The sequence below is a fragment of the Ictidomys tridecemlineatus genome, chromosome 8 (genome assembly GCF_052094955.1).
Source record: "Ictidomys tridecemlineatus isolate mIctTri1 chromosome 8, mIctTri1.hap1, whole genome shotgun sequence".
NCBI classification, from domain to species: domain Eukaryota; kingdom Metazoa; phylum Chordata; class Mammalia; order Rodentia; family Sciuridae; genus Ictidomys; species Ictidomys tridecemlineatus.
The window spans coordinates 12,819,873-12,840,894 of NC_135484.1; positions in this window are offsets into that span (position 1 = coordinate 12,819,873).

Consider the following 21,022-nt stretch of genomic DNA (forward strand, 5'->3'; position numbering starts at 1 on the left):
TGCACTAAGAGACTCGAGGTACAATGAAAGCCAGGTTTTTACTGACAGTCTTCCAAGATCTGGCATTGGAGGGCAGGCACACCCAGAGCAGTAACAGTCAGCATATGATCTCCTAGTGCACAAGATTCCTCATTGGCTGAGTGCCATGGGATGCTCAATTTTCCCGAGAATGCTGCCTAGGTTTTACTGTCTCCTATTGGGTTATTTAGAGAAATAGATCTTTAGTTGTCACCGTCACCCTTTGTTCTTTTCTAGTAGGAAGACCTTTTTGGGGTGAGGGCATCTTGGCACATAGGCAGTTTATCTCTGTGGTCAGGTTGCCCCCTTCCCCCCACCTCCTGTTTGTCAAGGGACTGTGAGTCTGTCACACTCTGGTGTTAACTGCTGGTAACCACTCTGTTCTCCTTCCCCTTCCGCTGTTTGTTTGTTTGTTTACATCCTCAGTAATTCTCCATTTAAGACCAAATTCTACATGTTGGAAATGGACTATGTTTTTTACGATTATACTGAAAATGTTTTTGAAAAGTAATATAAACTAGTTAATATTGCATCTATATTTTGAAATAGAACAATCTGGTGGGTTATTCAATTAACTGTATAGTTAGGGAAAAAAAATCCCAAATCTCAAGGTCCTTTAGGATTATCATAAATGTGTATTTACTGACAGGAAATTTCCTAGTGGGAAACCATTCTCTTTGGAAGAGCGTGTTTGCAATACTATTTCTTTAATTATGGTTAAATCAGGTCTAAATTATGCTTCGTAATGCGTCTGCATTGATATGCAGAAGGCAGAGGCAACTTAGAAGAGGCAGTGTGCATGGACATCTTTCTGTGGCTGAAGAATGGCTTCCCTCGGAAAACATCATTTTTAGGTAGGATTTAAGAAAGGAAGGAGTACAGAGAAGAACCGCAGGCACACAGAAGAGTCAAGGTCTGAGAGCTAATGTCTTTCCTGGGACTTGAGCAGGTTTGTGGTTTGAGAAAAATAACAAAGGGAGAAATTAAAGCGTGGAATCGGTTGGTATCAGATGTAAGGGAGCTGGGATGTGAAGCAAAGAGAACAGACTTGTTCTGAATACATTCTAACATCTCTACATAGAGGAATAATGACATAGGATTAGAGTATTATGAATATCCAAAAGTCAGTATGAAAGACGAGGAAGAGAGAAAGAGGAAGACAATGTTTTATGTCTAAGTGAGAGAGGAGCCTGAAATACATGAAAAGAGAAAAACGTATGAATTATGTAAGAGAAAAAAAAATTTAAAAATTGAGTCTGTTGAAGCAAATGGATGGGTAATGATGGCAATCTTCATAATTATTTTTCAGTAAAATATACAAAAACAGATTGTGTAATCTCAAAGACCAGTTTTCTGCCGTCCTCACACATGCAAATGAGAGGTATCTTGGTGAATCTTGCATTATGACTTGAAAAGAAGGGGAAAAAATATGTCCCCAGGGGACCCCTTTTATTATGTCAGAAAAAGGGAGAGTTCAGTTAAATTAAATTGGTGAATTCAGAGAAATGGAACAATTAGGAAAATTGAGTGAACATTAGCTCTAAACATTCTGATACAACAAAGAGCTATGAGAAATTGGAAGGCTATAATTTAGCAAGTGGTCATATTGTTAAAAAAAATGAGAGCAAAGATAAAAATACTAAGAAAGAGAAGGAAAATGAAAGATGGCAAATGCAGTGAAAGGTGGAACCTAATGAAATGTACTGAAGAAGACAGGAGAAGCAGGACACGTTTCCAAATTCAGAGCTGCTTTAGCAGAAGATTAGGCTGAAAGAGATGAGCTTCCCTCCTCTATGGAAGAAGCACACTGCAATTCCTTCATGAGGTTCCTATCGCTCTCTTAGGCAGCTTCCTTCTAAGAAGGAATAGCACCTCCTGACAGTCAAGGTCAGATGTTCACATCTTCCAGGTACTCGTGCCTTGCCAGCCCTGGCCACTCCTCTGAAAATCTTCTTAGGACCTGCAGTGCTAAGGAAACTTTCAATTCATCCTCACCAGTTACCATTTAAGATTTTTCTTTCTTAGTATGAAAACCACATTTTGAAAAGACTATAGAAAAACTCCTCTGTACCTTTAAGTATGACAGATTTCAAGTCATTTTCCCCCAAACACATGATTGATTTTAACATACCGGGCACTTTCAGCATGAGAAAAGTCGTGAGTCCTTTCTCAAGTCAGCACTTACCAAAAGAGCCTTTCCTTTTCTTTCATCACAGCACATTTTCTTTCATCCAATACTCCAGACTCTCGATAGGAAAAGTCAACTTTTTCTAAAACACAGAAGACTGAAAACTAGTATTGCTTTGTTTTAATGGATGCTACATTACCTACTTCTACCCCACTGTCTGTGTATTTCATGAGTTGTTTAAAAGTCTACACTCAATCTAATGTTGTGATCAGTGATTCTTTACAGGATGCATTTTGGAGGCAGGAGTTTTTGCAAGGCTAGTAATACTGCAGAGCATTGCAGAGGCATTTTTTTTTAAACTTTTGTTTTAATAATATGCATTAATTGTATACATAATGGGGTGCCATGTGATAATACATAGGTTGACAGAGAGGCTGTCAACTCCTCTCTTCTGATTCTTCATGAAATAAATGATAAGTTTGTATGAACTTAAGTTTGTCCTAAGTTTGTCCTCTCACAGTGCTGTGGAACACCAGGATGTACTCTTGCTGTCCAAGCGTGCTTTGATATTAATGGTGTCATTATCCAAACTCCCTTTATCACCTTCTGTCCCTCCTCCCCATATCCTCTAGTAACTGTGATTCTACAGTCTAGGTGACATCTTTTAGAGTATGTGGCATTTGTCTTTCTGTTTCTGACTTATTTCACTTACTGTAATATCCTCTAGTTCTATCCATTTTGCTACCAATGACAAGATTTTATGCTTCTTTATGGTTGAATAATAACTGTGTATATACACCACATTTTCTGTTTCCTTTCATCAGTTGATGGACACCTGTGTAAACTCCATATCTTAGCTATTGTGAATAAATAGTGTGCCAATAAGCATGAAGCAGCAGGTGTCTCTTTGATATGCTGACTTTATTTTCTTAGAAGACATGATCAGTAGTAGGATTACTGGCTCATGTAACAGGTAGATCTAATTTTTAGGTTTTGGTTTCTATTTGTTATTGTTGATTGTTTTTAAGTTTGTTTTCAGGAGTCTCCAGTTTGTTCTCAATAATGACTGTATTAATTTGCATTCATAACAACACTGCATAAGAGTTGTAGGTGTGGTTATGGTACATGCTGATGCAGTTTTTTTCCACATCCTCACCAGCATTTGTTATCTATCTATCTATCTATCTATCTATCATCTATCTATCTATCTATCTATCTATCTATCTATCTATCTATCTATCTATCTATCTATCTCTCTTTTGATAATAGTCATTTTAATTGGGTTGAGATGGTGTCTCATCATAATTTTGATTTACATTTTTATTATGGCTAATGAAATTGAGCATGTTTTCTTATATTTGTTGATCATTTGTATTTCTTCTTGGGCAAGAGTCTATTCAGATCATTTGTTCATTTTTTAGTTGGATTACTTGTTTCAGTTAAGTTTTTTAGGTTGTTTGCATACTCTGTTAATCTTTTGTCAAATGTATAGAGTTGTTGCAATTCCCACCAAAATACCAGTGTCATTCTTCACAGAACTAGAAAAAAATTCTAAAATTCATGTGGAAATGCAAAAGACTCCAAATAGACAAAAAAAAATCTTAAACAGAATAAACAAAACTGGCATCAAAGTACCTGATTTCAGAACATACTAGAGAGAACCGTAATAGCCAAAAGAGCATGGTACTGTCATTAACAAACAAACAAAAGTCAGACCAAGGATGAGAATAGAGATCTCAGAAATGAATTCATGCATCCATACCTGACTGATTCTCAATGAAGGCACCCAAGAAACAAAATGGAAAAAGCACGGTCTCTTTCATAAATGGTGATGGGGAAAGGGCATACACATGTGCAGAAGACTGAACTTGACCCCTGTCTCCTGTACAAAAGTTAACTCAAAATGGATTAGAGAGCTAACTGCAATGCCTGAAACTATGAAACTAATCTGCCGTACGGGGGAAACACTTCAAGATATCAACATAAGTAAAGATTTTTTTTTAACATGACCCTAAAAGCATAGAAAACAAAAGCGAAAATAGACAAATAGTATTATGTCAAACTTGAAAATTTCTTCCCATCAAAGGAAGCCATAGATAGAATGAAGATACAACCTACATATAATATGGGAGAAAATATTAGCAAAACCATATTTAGTGGATTTGGGCCACTTGTAAAGTCAAACTTAAAGGGATTCAGGAGTTTCATCTTCACAGAATTGCATTAGCATGTATCATAACCACACCTACAAATTAGGGAAAAAAAATTTGAAGGAAAGTATTGGTGGTTTTCTTCTTGGCTTTCTGGAAATGAAAGTCAGTCTGTCCTCTAGTCTACCAGTCTGTCTTTCCTGTCTAATCTTTCAGAGTGGAATTTCTTTGTTTATATCCTAAAAACTTGAGAGGAGGAGGAATATAGATGATTGAGTTGACTAAGTAAAATAGATGCAGCACAAAACTAGTATTTGTGGTGCTTATGTCAACATCTTCTATAGAAGATCTATCCAAGGGTGAAAGAGGTGTGTTAAGGTCACCCAGAATTATTGTGTTGTAGTCAATTTTACTCTTGAACTTGAGAATAATTTATTTGATGAACATAGATGCTCCATTGTTTGGGGAATATATATTTATAATTGTTATGTATTTTTGGTGTATGGTTTCTTTGAGGAGTATGAAGTCTATGAGTCTAGCTTTGACTCACCTGTGAAATTGAGTTTAGATAAATTCCTCACCACCACCTCCCCTCAAAAATGTTTGAGATATGACTTGACAATGCCTGAAACTATGAAGCAAATCTGCCATATGGAGAAAACACTTCAAGATATGAACATAAAGAATGATTTTATTATTATTATTTTAATTTGTTATATATGATAGCAGAATGCATTACAATTCATATTACACATATAAAGCACAATTTTTCATATATCTGGTTGTATACAAAGTACATAAACACCAATTATGCCTTCATACATGTACTTAGGGTAATGATGTCCATTTCATTCTACCATCATTTTTACTACTATGCCCCTTCCCTTCCCCTCCTACCCCTTTGCCTTATCTAGAGTGTGTCTAATCCTCCTATTCTCTCTCTCCAAATCCCACTATGAATCAGCCTTTTTATATCAGAGAAAACATTCAGCATTTTGTTTTTTGGGATTGGCTAACTTCACTTATCAGTATCTGTATCACTGTCCTCATTTACCTCTAAGAATTTTTAATCTCCTCCTTTATGTCTTTTGTAACCTGCTATTCATTTAGTAGCATATTATTTACTCTCCAGATGTTGGAGTAGTTCTTATTTTTTATTTTAACATTGATTTCTAATTTCATTCCATTGTGATCTGATAGAACTCAGGTAGTACCTCTACTTTTTTGTGTTTATTAAGAGTTTCTTAGTGTCATAATATATAGTCTATTTTGGAGAAGGATCCATGTGTGACTGACAAGAATGTGTATTCACTCATTAAAGGATGAGATATTCTATATATGTTAGTTAAGTTTAAGTTATTGATTGTATTACTGAGTTCTATATTTCTATAGAGATCTATCCAGTGATGAAAGAGGTGTGTTAAGGTCACCCAGAATTATTGTGTTGTAATCAATTTTACTCTTGAACTTGAGAATAATTTGTTGGATGAACATAGATGCTCCATTGTTTGGGACATATATATTTATAATTGTTATGTCTTTTTGGTGTATGGTTTCTTTGAGCAGTATGAAATGTCCTTCTTTATCCCTTTTCATTAACTTTAGCTTGAAGTCTACTTTATTTGATAAGAGGATGGAAAACCTTGCTTACTTCTGCAGTCCATGTGAGTGGTATGATTTTCCCCAACATTTCACCATCAGTCTGTGCATGTCTTTTCCTATGAGATGAGTCTCTTGGAGGCAGCATATTGTTGGGTCTTTTTTTTTTTTTTTTTGATCCAATCTGCTATCCTATGTCTTTTGATTGATGAGTTTAGGCCATTAATATTTAGGGTTATTATTGAGACATAACTTGTATTCTCAGACATTTTTATCTATTCTTGGTATTTAACTTGACTTGATTTCTCCTTTGATTAGTTTTTCCTTTAGTGTAAAACCTCCCTCTGCTGATTTTCAATGTTGTTTTTCATTTTCTGTTTATAGAATATTTTGGCAAGGATGTTCTGTAGTGCAGGTTTTCTAGGTGTAACTTCTTTTAACTTTTGTTTATCATGTAGGGTTTTTATTTCATCATCAAATCCAAAGCTTAATTTTGCTGGATACAAGATTCTTGGTTGGCATCTGTTTTCTTTCAGAGCCTGGTATATGTTGTTCCAGAATCTTTTAGCTTTCAGGGTCTGGGTTGAAAATCTGCATATAACCTAACTGGTTTCCCACTATATGTAATCTGATTCCTTTCTCTTGTGGTTTTTGATATTCTCTCCTTATTCTGTATGGTAGGCATTTTCATTATAATGTTACTTGGTGTGGATCTGTTGCGATTTTGTACATTTGGTGTCCTGTAACCTCTTTAATTTGGTTTTTCAATTTGTTCTTCATGTTTGGAAAATTTTCTGATATTATTTCATTGAATAAATTGTTCATTCTTTTTGTTTAGAATCTTTACCTTCTTCTATCTCAATAACCTTAAATTTGATATTTTTTATGCTATCCCATATTTCTTGAATGTTCTGCTTATGGTTTCTTACCATTTTCACTGTGTGGGCTACATTCCTTTCAAGATTACATATTGTATCTTCATTGTCTGAGGTCCTGTCTTTCAAGTGGTCTAATCTGTTGGTGCTGCTATCAATTGAACTTTTAATTTGGTTTATTGTTTCTTTAATTTCAAAGATTTCTGTTTAGTTTCTTAATTATAAACCCTATCTCCCTATTGAAGTAATCTTTTGCTGCCTATATTTGCTCTTTTTTGAAATGATCTTTTTGCTGCCTGTATTTACTTTCTTACTTCATCCTTTAACTCACAGAACATTCTAATTATGTACATCCTGAACTTCTTCTCTGTGATTTCATCTGCTGTGCTGGCCATGGATTCTAATACTGTGGTGTCTTGATTTGTTTGAGGAATTTTCTTCCCTTGTCTTTTCATGTTGCTTGTGCGTCTGCCCTTCTAGCACTGTGGATCTGAGGTGTTACCACCATAGGCTTATAGTACCCCTGTAGAGTTCCAATACCTCTCCTTGGGGGGAAGGACAATGTTTACAGATCCCAATATAAACAAAATGCCATCTAAAAACAAATAGTTGCTATTAAGACATTTATAATTTGGTCACAATGTACAGAAATAGTGAATTCAATTATTATCTAGAATATAATCAGTAGGTGTGTAAAAGGTTTTATCATTTCTGACTGTGGACAAAGAACCAGAGTTGAGCTGTAGGAAGATATACTGAGAAGGTATGAGATGAGCATGTAGAGTTTTTATATCCTAGGAAGTGTGAAAGAGAAATCTAAAGAAAAATGTTAGTAGCAGGAGAATAGAGAGGTAGTAATTTGGGGTAGACAAGTAAGAGGGAAGACAGTACAATACATAAATCAAACACACACACATATATATATTAAGAAAAATTTAAAATGTTAAAATAGTAAAAATGGAAAAAAAAAGGATGTACAACACAACTCTAATATACGATTCAGTTATCTTAGTCCTCAATACCCTAATTCGTGTTAAGTACTTGATTTCATATATGTTGGAGTTGTGAGGGCAGGAGAATAAAGAGGGAAAAGAAAGAAAAAAATCTCAAAGGAAGAAACAAGAATGGTATTTGTTGGAGACCAGTATATTTCCTGCTTCCCTTCTCATTCAATAGGTGGGGTTGTCTGTTCTTAGTTAGTATCTCCATACTCATGATGGTGGGAGTTACTGGGGTGTGAGGGTTGGTCTTGGATGCAGGAAACCTGGCTGTGGGGTATGGCACCCATCGGTCTGGTCAGGAGACTGCACCTCAAGGTTCTCCTTTGGGGTCTGCTCCTGTGATGTGGAGGCCGGGTTTTATCTCCTCATCTCACCTGTAGACCTCACAGTTCCTGCCCTCTAAATTAGTCTCACCCTGTCTCTTTCTGCGTCCTAATCAGAAACCTTTCTCTCCAGGGGTCTGTGTGTGGCACTCTGGTGGGTGGCTGCCCACCTGTCGCAGAGGGCTGTTTTGTATTGGGAAGCTGGGTTAGCCACTGCTGGGGATTGGGGAGAAGTAGAAAAGTATGGGTACCTGGCTATCCCATGTTCCAAACTGGTAGTTGCCCTAACTAAAGATGGTGATGGAGGTGACCCAAGATGGAGGTAGATGCTTTCAGCGATGGGGTGTCGGGTCTGGTGGGGGAACCAGATGATGGCATTGTGTGATACATTCAGAGATGAGCTCAATGGCTGCAGTGTTGCAGCTATCAGCTTTCTTCAGAGCCTGTGATGTTCCCAGGTGCAGACAGGCCACTGTGATAGGGGACTGTGGCAGTAGCGGCCAAGTCCCAAGATTGAGGTGACGGGGAAGCCCCATGTTCACAGATGTGGGTCCACACAGGAGTGGCAACCAGAGCTCCTGCACGTGAGTAGCAGCTGAGTGTCCTGCGTGGGAGCAGCATCTTGGAATTCTGCACTGGTGCTGATGCTGGTGATCCCTCTAAGGCACCCATGAGGCCTGTGTGGGTGATAGCCGGGAGTCCTATTCTAATGCTGAGGCCCAGGGCCCTGGGGGGCATGGTGGCTGTGATTTCCTCTGCAGGAACAGCTGTGGAGGAGTCCTCTATCACTCTCAACAAAGCAGTTTTCCCACTAATTAAGACCTAAGTCACAGAAGGACCTAGAATGCTGCCTCTCTCTGGCCCGCCATCTTGGATACCCAAGAATAATGTTTTTTAACATGTTGTTTAAGCAAGGAAAGGAAACACCAGGATAGTTCAGTTTAAACACAACATTGTTTTAGTTTTAAATGTAAAATTTTGTACATATTTTATAACCACAGATATTATGTACTATTAGTTTCATATTAGATTTTTCATAATTTAGCTACCTTCATCTTAAGAAAAAACTATTTTTCATAGTTCAGCTACCTTCATCTTAAGAAAAAAGGTTGAAAAAGGAGAAAAGAAAATTAAATTAAACAAATGTTTATTCTTAAAAAAGTGAGTGTTGGAATATTATCTATTTTGAAAATTTTTGTGTTCAAAACAAACTAAACTGCTAACTTTGAAGTACTTACATTATAGTGAGGGGAACAGTAAAAGAAATAAGTTAAAAATTTGCTATAGCAAGTGGTGATATTATAAGAAAAAAAGGCAGATTATAGAAAGGGCAAATTTGGGTAGTGTTTGGAATGCATGTTGCTATGTTTCCACATTTCTTTTTATTGACATGTAATATATACCAATAAAGGGTCCCTTCTAAAATTTACAAGTATATTACTTGAATAGGTAATCATCATACAAAACATTTCTATGACCCTCAACTGTTCTCATACATCTCCTGCTGCAATCAATTGTTGATCTGTTTTCTATCAGTATAAATTGATTTGCTTTTGGGGTCCTACTTCTTTCCCTCAGTATGTGTATAAGTAGTTTGTAAAGTAACAAACTTTCTTGGTAGTTGTATTCCAATATGTGGATATACCATGTTTTTTATCCATTTAATTTTTCTCATGCATTTACATTATTGTCAGTCTGGGGATGCTACGAACAAAACTCTCGTTTCAGTTTTTGCCCCAATATATGTTTTCATTTCTCTTAAGTAAATATCTAGTATTGGAATTGCTGGATCATATGTTAGACTCATGTTTACATTAAGTAAAAAAAATGCTGACATGTTTTCCAAAGTGGATTTTTCTACAAGTGTGTCCTTTTGTCATGTTTCATGCTACCCAATCTGGCGGCTGAGTAGTGGTATCACATTATGGTTTCTATTTGCATTTTTCTGGTAACGAATGATGTTCAGCAATATTACATGAGATTATAGGAAATTTGTATAATTTACTCGTGGACTATGTCAAATTTTTTGCCCATTTCTAATTTAGCTTCTTGCCTTCTATTTTTTGAGTTATAGTTTCTTTTTTCTGTTTTTGTTTTAATACAGTTGATATAAGTTCTTGGCCATTTATATGTCTTAACGAATGTATTTTCCTGGTCTGTGGTTTACCTATTCAGTTTTTAAATTTTATCTTTTTAAGAAAAAAATGCTTAATTTTAATGAAGTCTATAATATTTTTCATCAGTGGTTTGTCTTTTCATGTTCTGTATAAGAAATCTTTGCTTATCCCAAAAGTTGAAACTGTATTTTGCCATAAATTTTCTTCTAGAAGTTTCATCATTTGGGCTTTTAGCCCAAACATATGAGTCTAACATATGATCCAGCAATTCCAATACTAGATATTTACTTAAGAGAAATGAAAACATACATTCGGGCAAAAACTGAAACGAGAGTTTTGTTCATAACATAGCCCAAACAATGAAACTTCTAGAAGAAAATTTATGGCAAAATACAGTATATTATATACACACACACACATTTGTAAAATACATATTAAATATATTTACATATAAGTCCATGGTCAATTTTTAAATAAAGCCCTTACAATCACTTCACCTTTCTGTGACATTATCACTTTCTCTTTCTAATGTACCATTGTGTACTCCATGATCCTGCGTATATCTACCTCACTTCTCTGCTTTGCTTTACATCTATGCTGCTTGGAAGTGTCTTCTATATCCTTGGATTATTTCCTTATTCCAGTAAGATCTTCATCTTCACTTTTTCACTAAAACCACTCTCTGCCAAAGTCGCACTTACCAACTCTAATGTGCACTTTTCTGTGCACATCTTACCGTAATCCTCAGCATCATTGCACACAGTAACTACTTATTTGGCACTGCATTGTCCATTTTTCGAAAACCTTGATCTAGTTTAATACATAAAAGACTCCTTAGGCTTGATCCTGGGCTCCGATAGTTACTATATGTGATGTTTAAAAGTTATTTCACATCATTAACAAAATAATGAGGGATTTTAAGACAGCATATTTTTCTTTAAATACCATATCTCTTTCCCTAGCTTCACTAATCAAAGAAGGCCTTATTCTAAGGGTCCATTACTCACGCCATTGTTCACTGCAAGCTGCCAGTTTCTCTCGCAGCTCCAGCCTATAGAGGGGGACCTCAATGCCAGTGTCTGCTTTAGCTGCTCACCAGAGCTGAATGCCTCACTCACAACCAGTGCCCTGCAGGGGTCACAGCTTCCCACCTCAAGGCTCAAGCTCACAGGCCTCAATCCACCTGATGAATCTTTACTGCACACTTCAAGCACTGAAGCATACAAATATATCCACCATCTAAAATTATGAATCTTACATTCCTGCAATACTGACTTTGGAAATCAATATGGATTTAATGACGTTTAAGAATATAAGTTATGCCTTCCATGTTATGTGCACATATTTTGCTTTTTTTTTTCTTTTCTTTTTTCTTATTTCACTGTGGAATACAATATATGAAAATTGGAGCAGTTAATACACACATAAACATGTTTAGATTTAGCTATACATAATTGATGACCACCTTCAGGGTTACTAGATATTTAAATTGTCATAGAATCCATCACAAATGAGTTCAGCCTAATGGTATTCAAATTCAATACAACATTTTTTATTTGATTGAGATTCAAATTACAGGAGACATCATTCATATCAAAGCCAATTAGAAGCATTGTGAAAACCATTTCAGGACATGCTGTTCCATCCAAAGGAACCCTGGTGGGCTACCTGGCAATGTGCCAAAGAGTAATTCAGAATTAGCACAATTGGGCCTTTATTATCTACTGTGTAAAGTACTTATCAAAGGCTGAGGAGTATACAATACATTTACACCTTTAAAAATAAGTAACTTGGAATTTTGTTTCCTATTATGTTGTACCTCACACACATGCACACACATACATACACACAAAGATACCTTGAAAGTATCTCCTTTGAATAAGTATGTGGCTATAGTGGTCACTGCTTTTTAAAATTTATACGAACATTAAGTTTATGTATGTGGGTGTAAGACTTTTCAATGTATGGTACAAAGCTTAATATATTCCTAAATGAACATAAACAAACAGAAACATGGGAAAAAATCAAACAATGATCCTATTTGAGGATGTATTTTGAATGCAGAAGGAAACAAGTGTATTGTATATGTGCTGGCTGTGTATTTCCCAGGATGTGGGAGAATGAAGGCTAATTAATAAAATATCTTCCGTGGTATAAAGAGCCTAGACGTACACACCAGATACTCTTATTTAAAAATTTATACTGGATTAGAGTAGTTATTTTCTTTTTAGAGATACAGTTTGACTAAAATCTGTAGTCTAGTCAGATAGCCAGACAGGATGTGTGTTATTTTCATGGAGAACAAGCCATCTCGAAAATTGAAACTAAGTTGAAGTGAAGTAAGACTGCCTCTGATTAATGCATTAACTAAGTAATTGACAAGAAAAACTAAATTGAGAATAGGTTGCAAAGGAGATGAGTGATAGATGGAGATTAGTCTATTAAAGTTTTAGTAAATAGTGACAGAGATATTTAAAGTTTAAAGTTTTAAAACTTGAAGAGTACAAATAATGAGATCCCATAAGATTGTATCTCAGTATGTGCTTTTACAGCAAACATTTTTTCTATGCAATGTTCTTTGAAATGAGGTGAAATAGGTAAGCTTTTGAGTCAAACTTGCTGCCCTGGATGCCTTTTTAAGACACTAAGAAGGCTTACAGAAAAAAAAAAACTATTTAACTTTCTTAAATTAATTTTTAATAAATCATTTATGTTTGATAAAATTAGTGTCATGCAGAACATTTTTGAAAATTTTGTCATAAAAATTCTTTGTAAGTCTACTACTTTTCATGCTCTGATTTCAGATTTTAAAAAAGCATAAATATTTAACCATCTGTTAAATGATAAATTGAAGGATGGGAATACAAAAGAACCTATCTTGCATGATAAAATGCAAGAAAAAATCCTTTCATATCAACTGATTCAACCCAAATTCTCCTGTATCTCTGGAAAAATTAGCTATTTTATTCTCACAGCTCTCAAGGCAGTTTGTATGTACATGTATTTGTTTTAAAATTAACACCATACATCAACCACGTCAAGAAAACATTGTATCCTAACAGTATTTAACACATACTCTATCATTTCTATATAGATTGTGTTTCCCTCTGTTCCCTCTTTCAGAATTGATGACTATAATTAATTTTGTTTCATCATTGACTAGAATATTTTTAGAGATTTACTTCTTTTGTAATACTTATTTTTATAGCATTATGGAGGGCTAATTCACATGTTATAAATCTTACTTATTTTAAGATTACTAAATTTAAATGAATTGTACTTGATGCATCGAATTATGCCCTCATTACTGAATCCTGTTGTACCATAGTTTTATCACACCCCCAAATTTCCCTCTTTATGATTTGCTGTAAATTCCTGTATCTGTCTCCAGGCCCAAGCAATCAACAATCTGCTTCTCCATAGCTTTGTCTTTTCTATAAAATTTTGTATACATAAGACATGCAATGGGTGCTCTTTCATGTGTGGATTCTTTCTTGCTATGTGTTTTTGATATTCATCGATGTTGAAGAATGATTCAGTGGGTTCATTCTTTTTGTATAGCATCCTACAGATATGACATATCTTACTTCTCTAGTAACCAGTTCATGGTACATGCCCTATGTTCTTGCCTGATGTGAATACTCCACTTATGAACACCCATGTTACAAGCTGTGTCTGAACATATGTTTTCATATTTCTTAGGAATGTAAAACCCAAAATCCTGGGCAATATGATAAGTGTTATGGAACAACTGGGTACATAAAAACAACAACAAAAGAATGAATCTAGACCTAGGTCTTATATCTTACACACACACACACACACACACACACACACTCAAAATTCATTAGAGACCTCAATGTAAAATACAAACTGTGAAACTTCTTGAAGACAACATAAAAGGAAATTAAGGTGACTCTGTGTTCAGTGATGAACTTTTCAATTTAACACTGTAAGCATAGTATGATTAAGTTGAACTTCAAGTAATATTAAAGACTTCTGCTCTGCAGAATATATTGTTAAAAGTCAAAAGACAAGCAGTAGGGCTGAAGAATAGCTGAAAAAAAGATTTATTTAAAATGTACAGAAAACTCTTAAAATGCAATAATAAGAAAACAAAGATCTAATTTTTAACCAGACAAAAGGAGGACTAAGGAGGTGGTTCACTGGTAGAACAGTTGGCTGGCGTGCATAAGGTCCTGAATTCAACTCCCAGCACTCCCAAGAAATAAAATAAATTAAATTAAGGTGAAACAGGCTGTTACATTTAAATAAAATAAAAACAGTCTAAAGATCTGAGCAACACCTCATTAAAGAAGATACTAAGACAGTTAATGGGCATATGCAAACATGCTCAGCATCATATATGGTAAGGAACTACAAATTAAAAAACAAGAACCTACCCATTGGAATAGTTAAAATAGTTATAAAACATAGTTCCAAATGCTGAAATGGATGTAGAAAAACAGAAACTCTCCTTGACTGCTCATGGAAATGTAGGTGTTGTAGGCAGTTTGGAAGACAGTTTGGAGGTTCTTAAAAAGATAAAAGAGAGTCTTATATTATCCAACAAAAAAGTTCCTAAATATTTATCTGAATGAGTTGAAAACATATCTACACAAATATATTCGTGTAAAGATTCATATCAGCTTTATTATAATTGTCCCTAAGTGTAGGTTCCCCAAAATATCCTTTGATTAGTGAACACATAAAGGGTAGTACATCCAAAAAATGGAATAATATCCATCAATAAAAAGAAATGGACTAGCAAGCCATGAAAAGTAACATAGGGGTTTTAAATGTATGTTAGTAAGTGAAAGAGCCAGACAGAGAAGGCCACACACTCTGTATTCATAATTGTGAGACTGTAGAAAAAGTGAAAACATAAAGTAAAAAGCTGAGTGGTTGCCAGGCATTTGGTGGATGGAGATGATGAAAAGATGGAGCAGGGGAAGAGGGAATTTTAATTGCAGTGAAACTATTCTTCATGACACTGGATTGCTGGATATTTTGTCTTTAGCAAGACACACAAAATTATACAACACAGTATATAAACCTTAATATAATTTATGGACTTCTGTTAATAATATATCAACATTGTTTCATCAGTTGTAATAAGTGTATCACACCAATACAAGGTGTCAAAAAACCAGGGAAATGGTGAGCAAGGAAGAACAAGAGGAGTATGCAGGAATTTTGTACCATCTGTTGTTTCCATATTTTTTTTTCACTAACAACAAACCATTCTTTTAAAACCATGTATGCAATGAATCAGATAGAACTTAAGAACTTATACAACTAGTATGGATGAAAATGGGTATGTTTTAATTAAAATTAAGGAAATTGCTATGAATGCCAGACTGAGATACTATGAAAAACTTAGAGTAAATCAAATGTACTTCAAATTTCCACTTAACATGGAATTTAACATGGATTGTGAATCCCTGCCACAGACTGTACCCTCACCCTGCTCTATGGGATAGTGTATTCCAGTGCTTCCTGGAAGAGATGTGGCTCCCCTTTATTTCAAAGGGTTCTGGGTCCATAAACCAGCTCAAGGCTGAGAACTAAGAGGCCATGAGTCTATGTTTTCATGATTAAGGCTAGACTTTTGTTACTTGACCTGAAAGTTTTCTGCTTTCAAATATAATCAAGTAAGAATTTAGCTGGCTTCCTATCTGTTCTTCCTCTAGGAACACCAAGATTAACTAACTAGCTAACAACATGATTTTACACAAATCAGATGATTCTAGTGGTTCTTCTTCCTCTCATGTCCATTGTGGTAATTAAGTCTACCCCCCCCCTTTTTTTGACAGCTGAGTAGCAGTACTTGGCCCCCTGACAATCTAGGATCCAATTATTCCTAATGCATTGAAGTTTTCTAATTGGTTGCCCACAGTTCCCACTACAAAACCCAGATTAGAGAGAGAAGCAGTCATGGAGCTTTTCAGGATTCTGAAGCTTCCCTCACAAATCTATTTCCCAAGTTCATGGTGAAAGTTATATCTTCTGGACTCTCCCAGCATGGATGAGAAGGTTTCATGTCACAAATCCACTCCTGAATTCTACCTCCCTAAGCCTTTTACTTCCTTCTTCTCTAGTACAACAAGGGATGGTTAACATCTCTAACTCACAGTGGGCCACGTCTTGATGCATGTTTTAGCCAGCCAACCAAACTGCTGGCACCTTTCCTAACTTCCCATGCTGTAACAATAAATAAAGAATCTTTGCTTTGTAGGCCCATATTACTAAATTCTGCCTGATCAAAACTTAAGTTCCTTCTACCAGTATCCCATACTCTGGATGCCCATTCCCACTTGTGAACCCAGAATTCTGTTTCTATAAATAGAAAACTTTCCATAAATAGAAAGGAGACCATCATCATTACACAAAATACATGCATGAAGATGTGAATTTGTTGTCAACATACCTTATATATAATCAGAGATATGATCAATTATGGTATAATGGTGTATTAAGAATAGTAATGTAAAAATAAATAAATAAATATATAAAAGGAAACCCAAGTAGTTCTTTTGGAGAGCACCTCTCCATGGGACATACCTTGTAGAAAATGAGGTCTTATGTTTCATTCTCAGCAAACTGGGCTCTGTGGCCACAGGAGAGACAATTCTGGTGCAAGTCATATTTAGAAACTTTTAGGTCATCTATGTAGTGTTGGGACCAAGACATGCACCCGAGAGCTTTTCTTTAATCACTTTGTCCACATCTCTAAGAGCAGCAAACCAATGGCTTTATGTTTCTTGAAGTCCTCAAATGTTCAAAAGTATCATGTATAGAGATACAAATTCCTCATATCTTATAAGTGAAGAATAGGAATATCAAGTGCATTTATTTTGTGTATCTTTATAAATAGTTCACACCACGAACTACCACTGCTGTCTGTATTATGAGAAGTAGATTTCTTAGGATATTTAGGACTAATTACATTAATTCCAGAAACACAAAAACTAAGCAAGGACACTCATCCTTAAATTTGTGTTCCTCTAGAACCACTCTTATCACTAAAATCTGTATTACTAAGGTTTTTTTAGAGAAACATAAGCAACAGGGTGAATAGTTTAGATAGATGATAGATAGATAGATAGATAGATAGATAGATAGATAGATAGATAGATAGATAGATAGATGATAGATAGATAGATCTATCTGTAAGATGGAGCTCCTAGGATTCTTGTAGATTGGTGTACTCCTAGTCTGAAGGTCTCAGAAGCAGAGAAGCCACACTGTGACTCTCAGTCTGAAGCCAAAGACCTGAGGGCTAAGAATGGAGGTACCATTATGGTAAATACTGGAGCACAGAGACTGGAAATTCTGACTTTCTAATGTCCACAGACAGGATGACCATAACCCAGCTCAAGATACACACAGACACTCACCTTCCTCAGTTTCCATTCTCTCTATATCCCTAGCTAATTGAGTACCATCCACTCACATTGAGGGTGGATCTTCCCCAGCTAGACTACTCAGATTCACATGGTAATCTCTTCTGAAAACACCCTCACAGACACATCCAAAAATAATGCTTTACCAGGTCTCTAGGCATTCCTTAGTACAGTCAACATAACACCCAAGATTTACATCACAGCTTGAAAATAAGGGTTTAATTTCATTTTTTTTTGCATGTGAATATCCAGAATTCCCAGCATCATTTATCAAAGAGACAGTCCTTACCCTTCTGAGTTCTTGGCACCTTTGTTGAAAATCAATTGGCTATAAATGTGTGAATTTATTTCTCAGCTCTCTGTTCTATCCCAAGATAATTTTCAATGGTATAACATTTTGTTTCCCGGTTATTCATTAGCACTAGATTCTCATTGTTTTTTTAACTGTGAAGATAAATAGATTATTTTATCTTTCCATTTCCAAAGAACTCAATCTCCTCAATTGTTTACATCAAAAGTTTTCTCCAGCTATTTCATTTTAGACCCATCTGAAGCATGTTTAAATGTCTTTCAAAAATCTCACTCCATAATCACTTTTTTTTCAGTTTTATTCCCATGAAATATATAAACATAACATTAGACACCCAGGTGTATAGTAAAATTTGAAATATTATTTGAAGTATTAGTTTTATTCTCCCTAGGATATTCTAGTGAACTAACAACATTTAGATGTAAAAAACTCTTTTTCATTAAAAACAGTTCCATGACAAATAACCACTGCAATGATAAATAAACATGAGTTATGATAACAAGGCTTGGGACTTCATTTCATCTAGCCATCAAAACTAATCGGGTTCTCCTGAAAGATTTTTATCTCACCTGAGGTGATACAGCACCTTTAACTGTCTTGTGGTGATAGTCTTTGTATCTCTGTGAATTGTACTAAGTGATAGCTCCTCTCAATGATTCTTTAATCCTCAGAGTTGAGGCAGTAGGTAAATCAACTTTCTGTACTCTTTCTAGCTCTTTTCTTGAATGAAATAAATGCTTAGCTAGAAGCAAATTGGAGGGCTATTTTATAGACTCTACCATCTTCTGTTACAATAGAAATACTTTAAAGATCCAAAAGGCAAACATTTATTTATTTATTTATTTGTACCAGGATTGAACTCAGGGACACTCGACCACTGAGCCACATCCCCAACCCTATTATTTTACTTAGAGACAGGGTCTCCCTGAGTTGCTTAGCGCCTCGCCATTGCTGAAGCTGGATTTGAACTCACGATTCTCCTATCTCAGTCTCCAAGTTGCTGGGATTACAGGCATGCATCACCACAACAGCAGAAAGACATACCCTACGGCCAATATAAGACTAGGAAGTGCCCCAGAGCAAATGTGTTTACAACCTTGCATTCTCATGTAGCATTATACAGGACTGAATGTTCGGGAATAGTCAGATCCAGGAGATCAAGGCTACAGAAGGGAAATGTTTGTTTCATATAGTAGCGCAGTTCCATATTCATCTAGTCAATTTGTATCAGGCATATTTCTAAAGCAAAGCATTGCCAGTCCTTCACCTGCATTCCAATTGCTTGCTCTTTAGAATATTTTTATACTAGAAGAGTACAGTGTGTTCTAAAATATTGTATATTGGGGTTGTGGGCTACCTCAGTAGCACGTGTGTGTGTGCACGTGCGAGAGCTTGTGTGTCTCTGTGTGTGTACAAGTAGAAAGCTTATCTCAATGTTGTGTCTCACAAGTATATAAATTTGCTCTTATTCAAATAAGTTCTTAGTTACTTTGGATCAGACTTTTTAATACTATATGTTTGAAAATTAACCAAAAATACATGTGTACATGTATGTTCAGGCTGTAAGTGCATTTTTAAATGACTCCAAATTTGTTAACTTAGATATAAGAGACAATTCCAAAGAACAGAAAGTCCAAGTTGAAAATGAAACACGTTAAGAGAGTAAGTAAATTTTTAAACATTTTCGTTGGACAAAAGTAAAATTTATTAAAATTTATGGCCAAAGACTTGTAGTAAAAATGAAATTGAAACTCTCTAGCATCAAAATGAAAGAAATGATTGAGAAAAGGAAATCAAAATTAATTGAGCATCTCCTAAAAAGGAGCAGGGGCTCATGGCGGGCATCAAGGTGTCTAATTATCTGCACTTGAAGTGTGTCTTGTTTTCATTCTGGCACCAGATTTTGTGCCCTTGGCTTTCTCCTGATTCTCCTATTTGATTCAGTGACTAAGCTGTTTTTAAAGCTGAATGATTAACAGTATAACGTACCACTTTTTTTGTTTGTGTCAGGAAGTGACTAACTTCTTGAGCCTTTCAACAGTAAACATTGTGAAAAGCAATCCCTAGAAAATTTTATGTATTAAATTATGCATTTCTCCATTCGCAGATGAGATACACAATTTTGTGTCCTTGGAGGAAACCAGGTAAGTACAGAAAGCTCTATAACAAAATAATAAGACAGGTAGAAAGAAAAAGGATGCTTTATTATACATTTAACAGATTTAAGAGAAGAATATTAAATAGGAATTTGGTTGAAATTTTCCAGACTTTATAATGCACAAGAATTTTCATATACAGGAGACAAAGTAGACTCTAAGTTCAATAAATAAATACAAATAATGTAATTCAGAGTCACATTATAATGAGAAGGAGAATAAAGGTCAATGCTAGAGAGAAAATACAGCTTCACCATGAAGTATAGGTAACAAAACTGCAGGGAATATCTGAAAAGCAATAGTGGAAGCTAGAATATGGGGGACATGGGAAAGAAAAATATCCCACATACTCTTTACAAGTCTATCCCAGTTTCTTGAAAAATTCAGCACGCACTTCATTACAGCTCAGTATTTATGGCACTCTGGGACACTGATCCCAGGAAATTGAAAACTTGCGTTCACACAACTTCTTATATATATATTTTCAAACAAACTTTATGTTTACTCTTCAACACTAGATACAACCACAATGCCTTTCACAGGGTGAATGGTTATATCTACACCATGAAATACCATCCAGCTACGAAAAGGAATATCATACTGGTACATTCAATAATTTGGATGGAACTGAACAAAAATATGGTGAGTGAAAAAGTCAATTTCCAAAGATGAGTTTGTGTGACATTATTTATATAACATTCTTGAAACAACAAAATTATAGAGACCGAAGGCCACCAATAAAGAATTGAATTGTCATTATTAAGAAGGAAGGCAGAGATGGCAGTGGTTATTAAAGGTATCAAAGAGGTCTTTATGGTAGAACAGTTCTGCATCTTGATTGTACTGATGGGTTTAAACTACAGATATGTTAATTGCATATACATAAGTGAGCATGTAAAATAGCTGAAACCTAAATACATTGGTAGATTTTGTCAATGT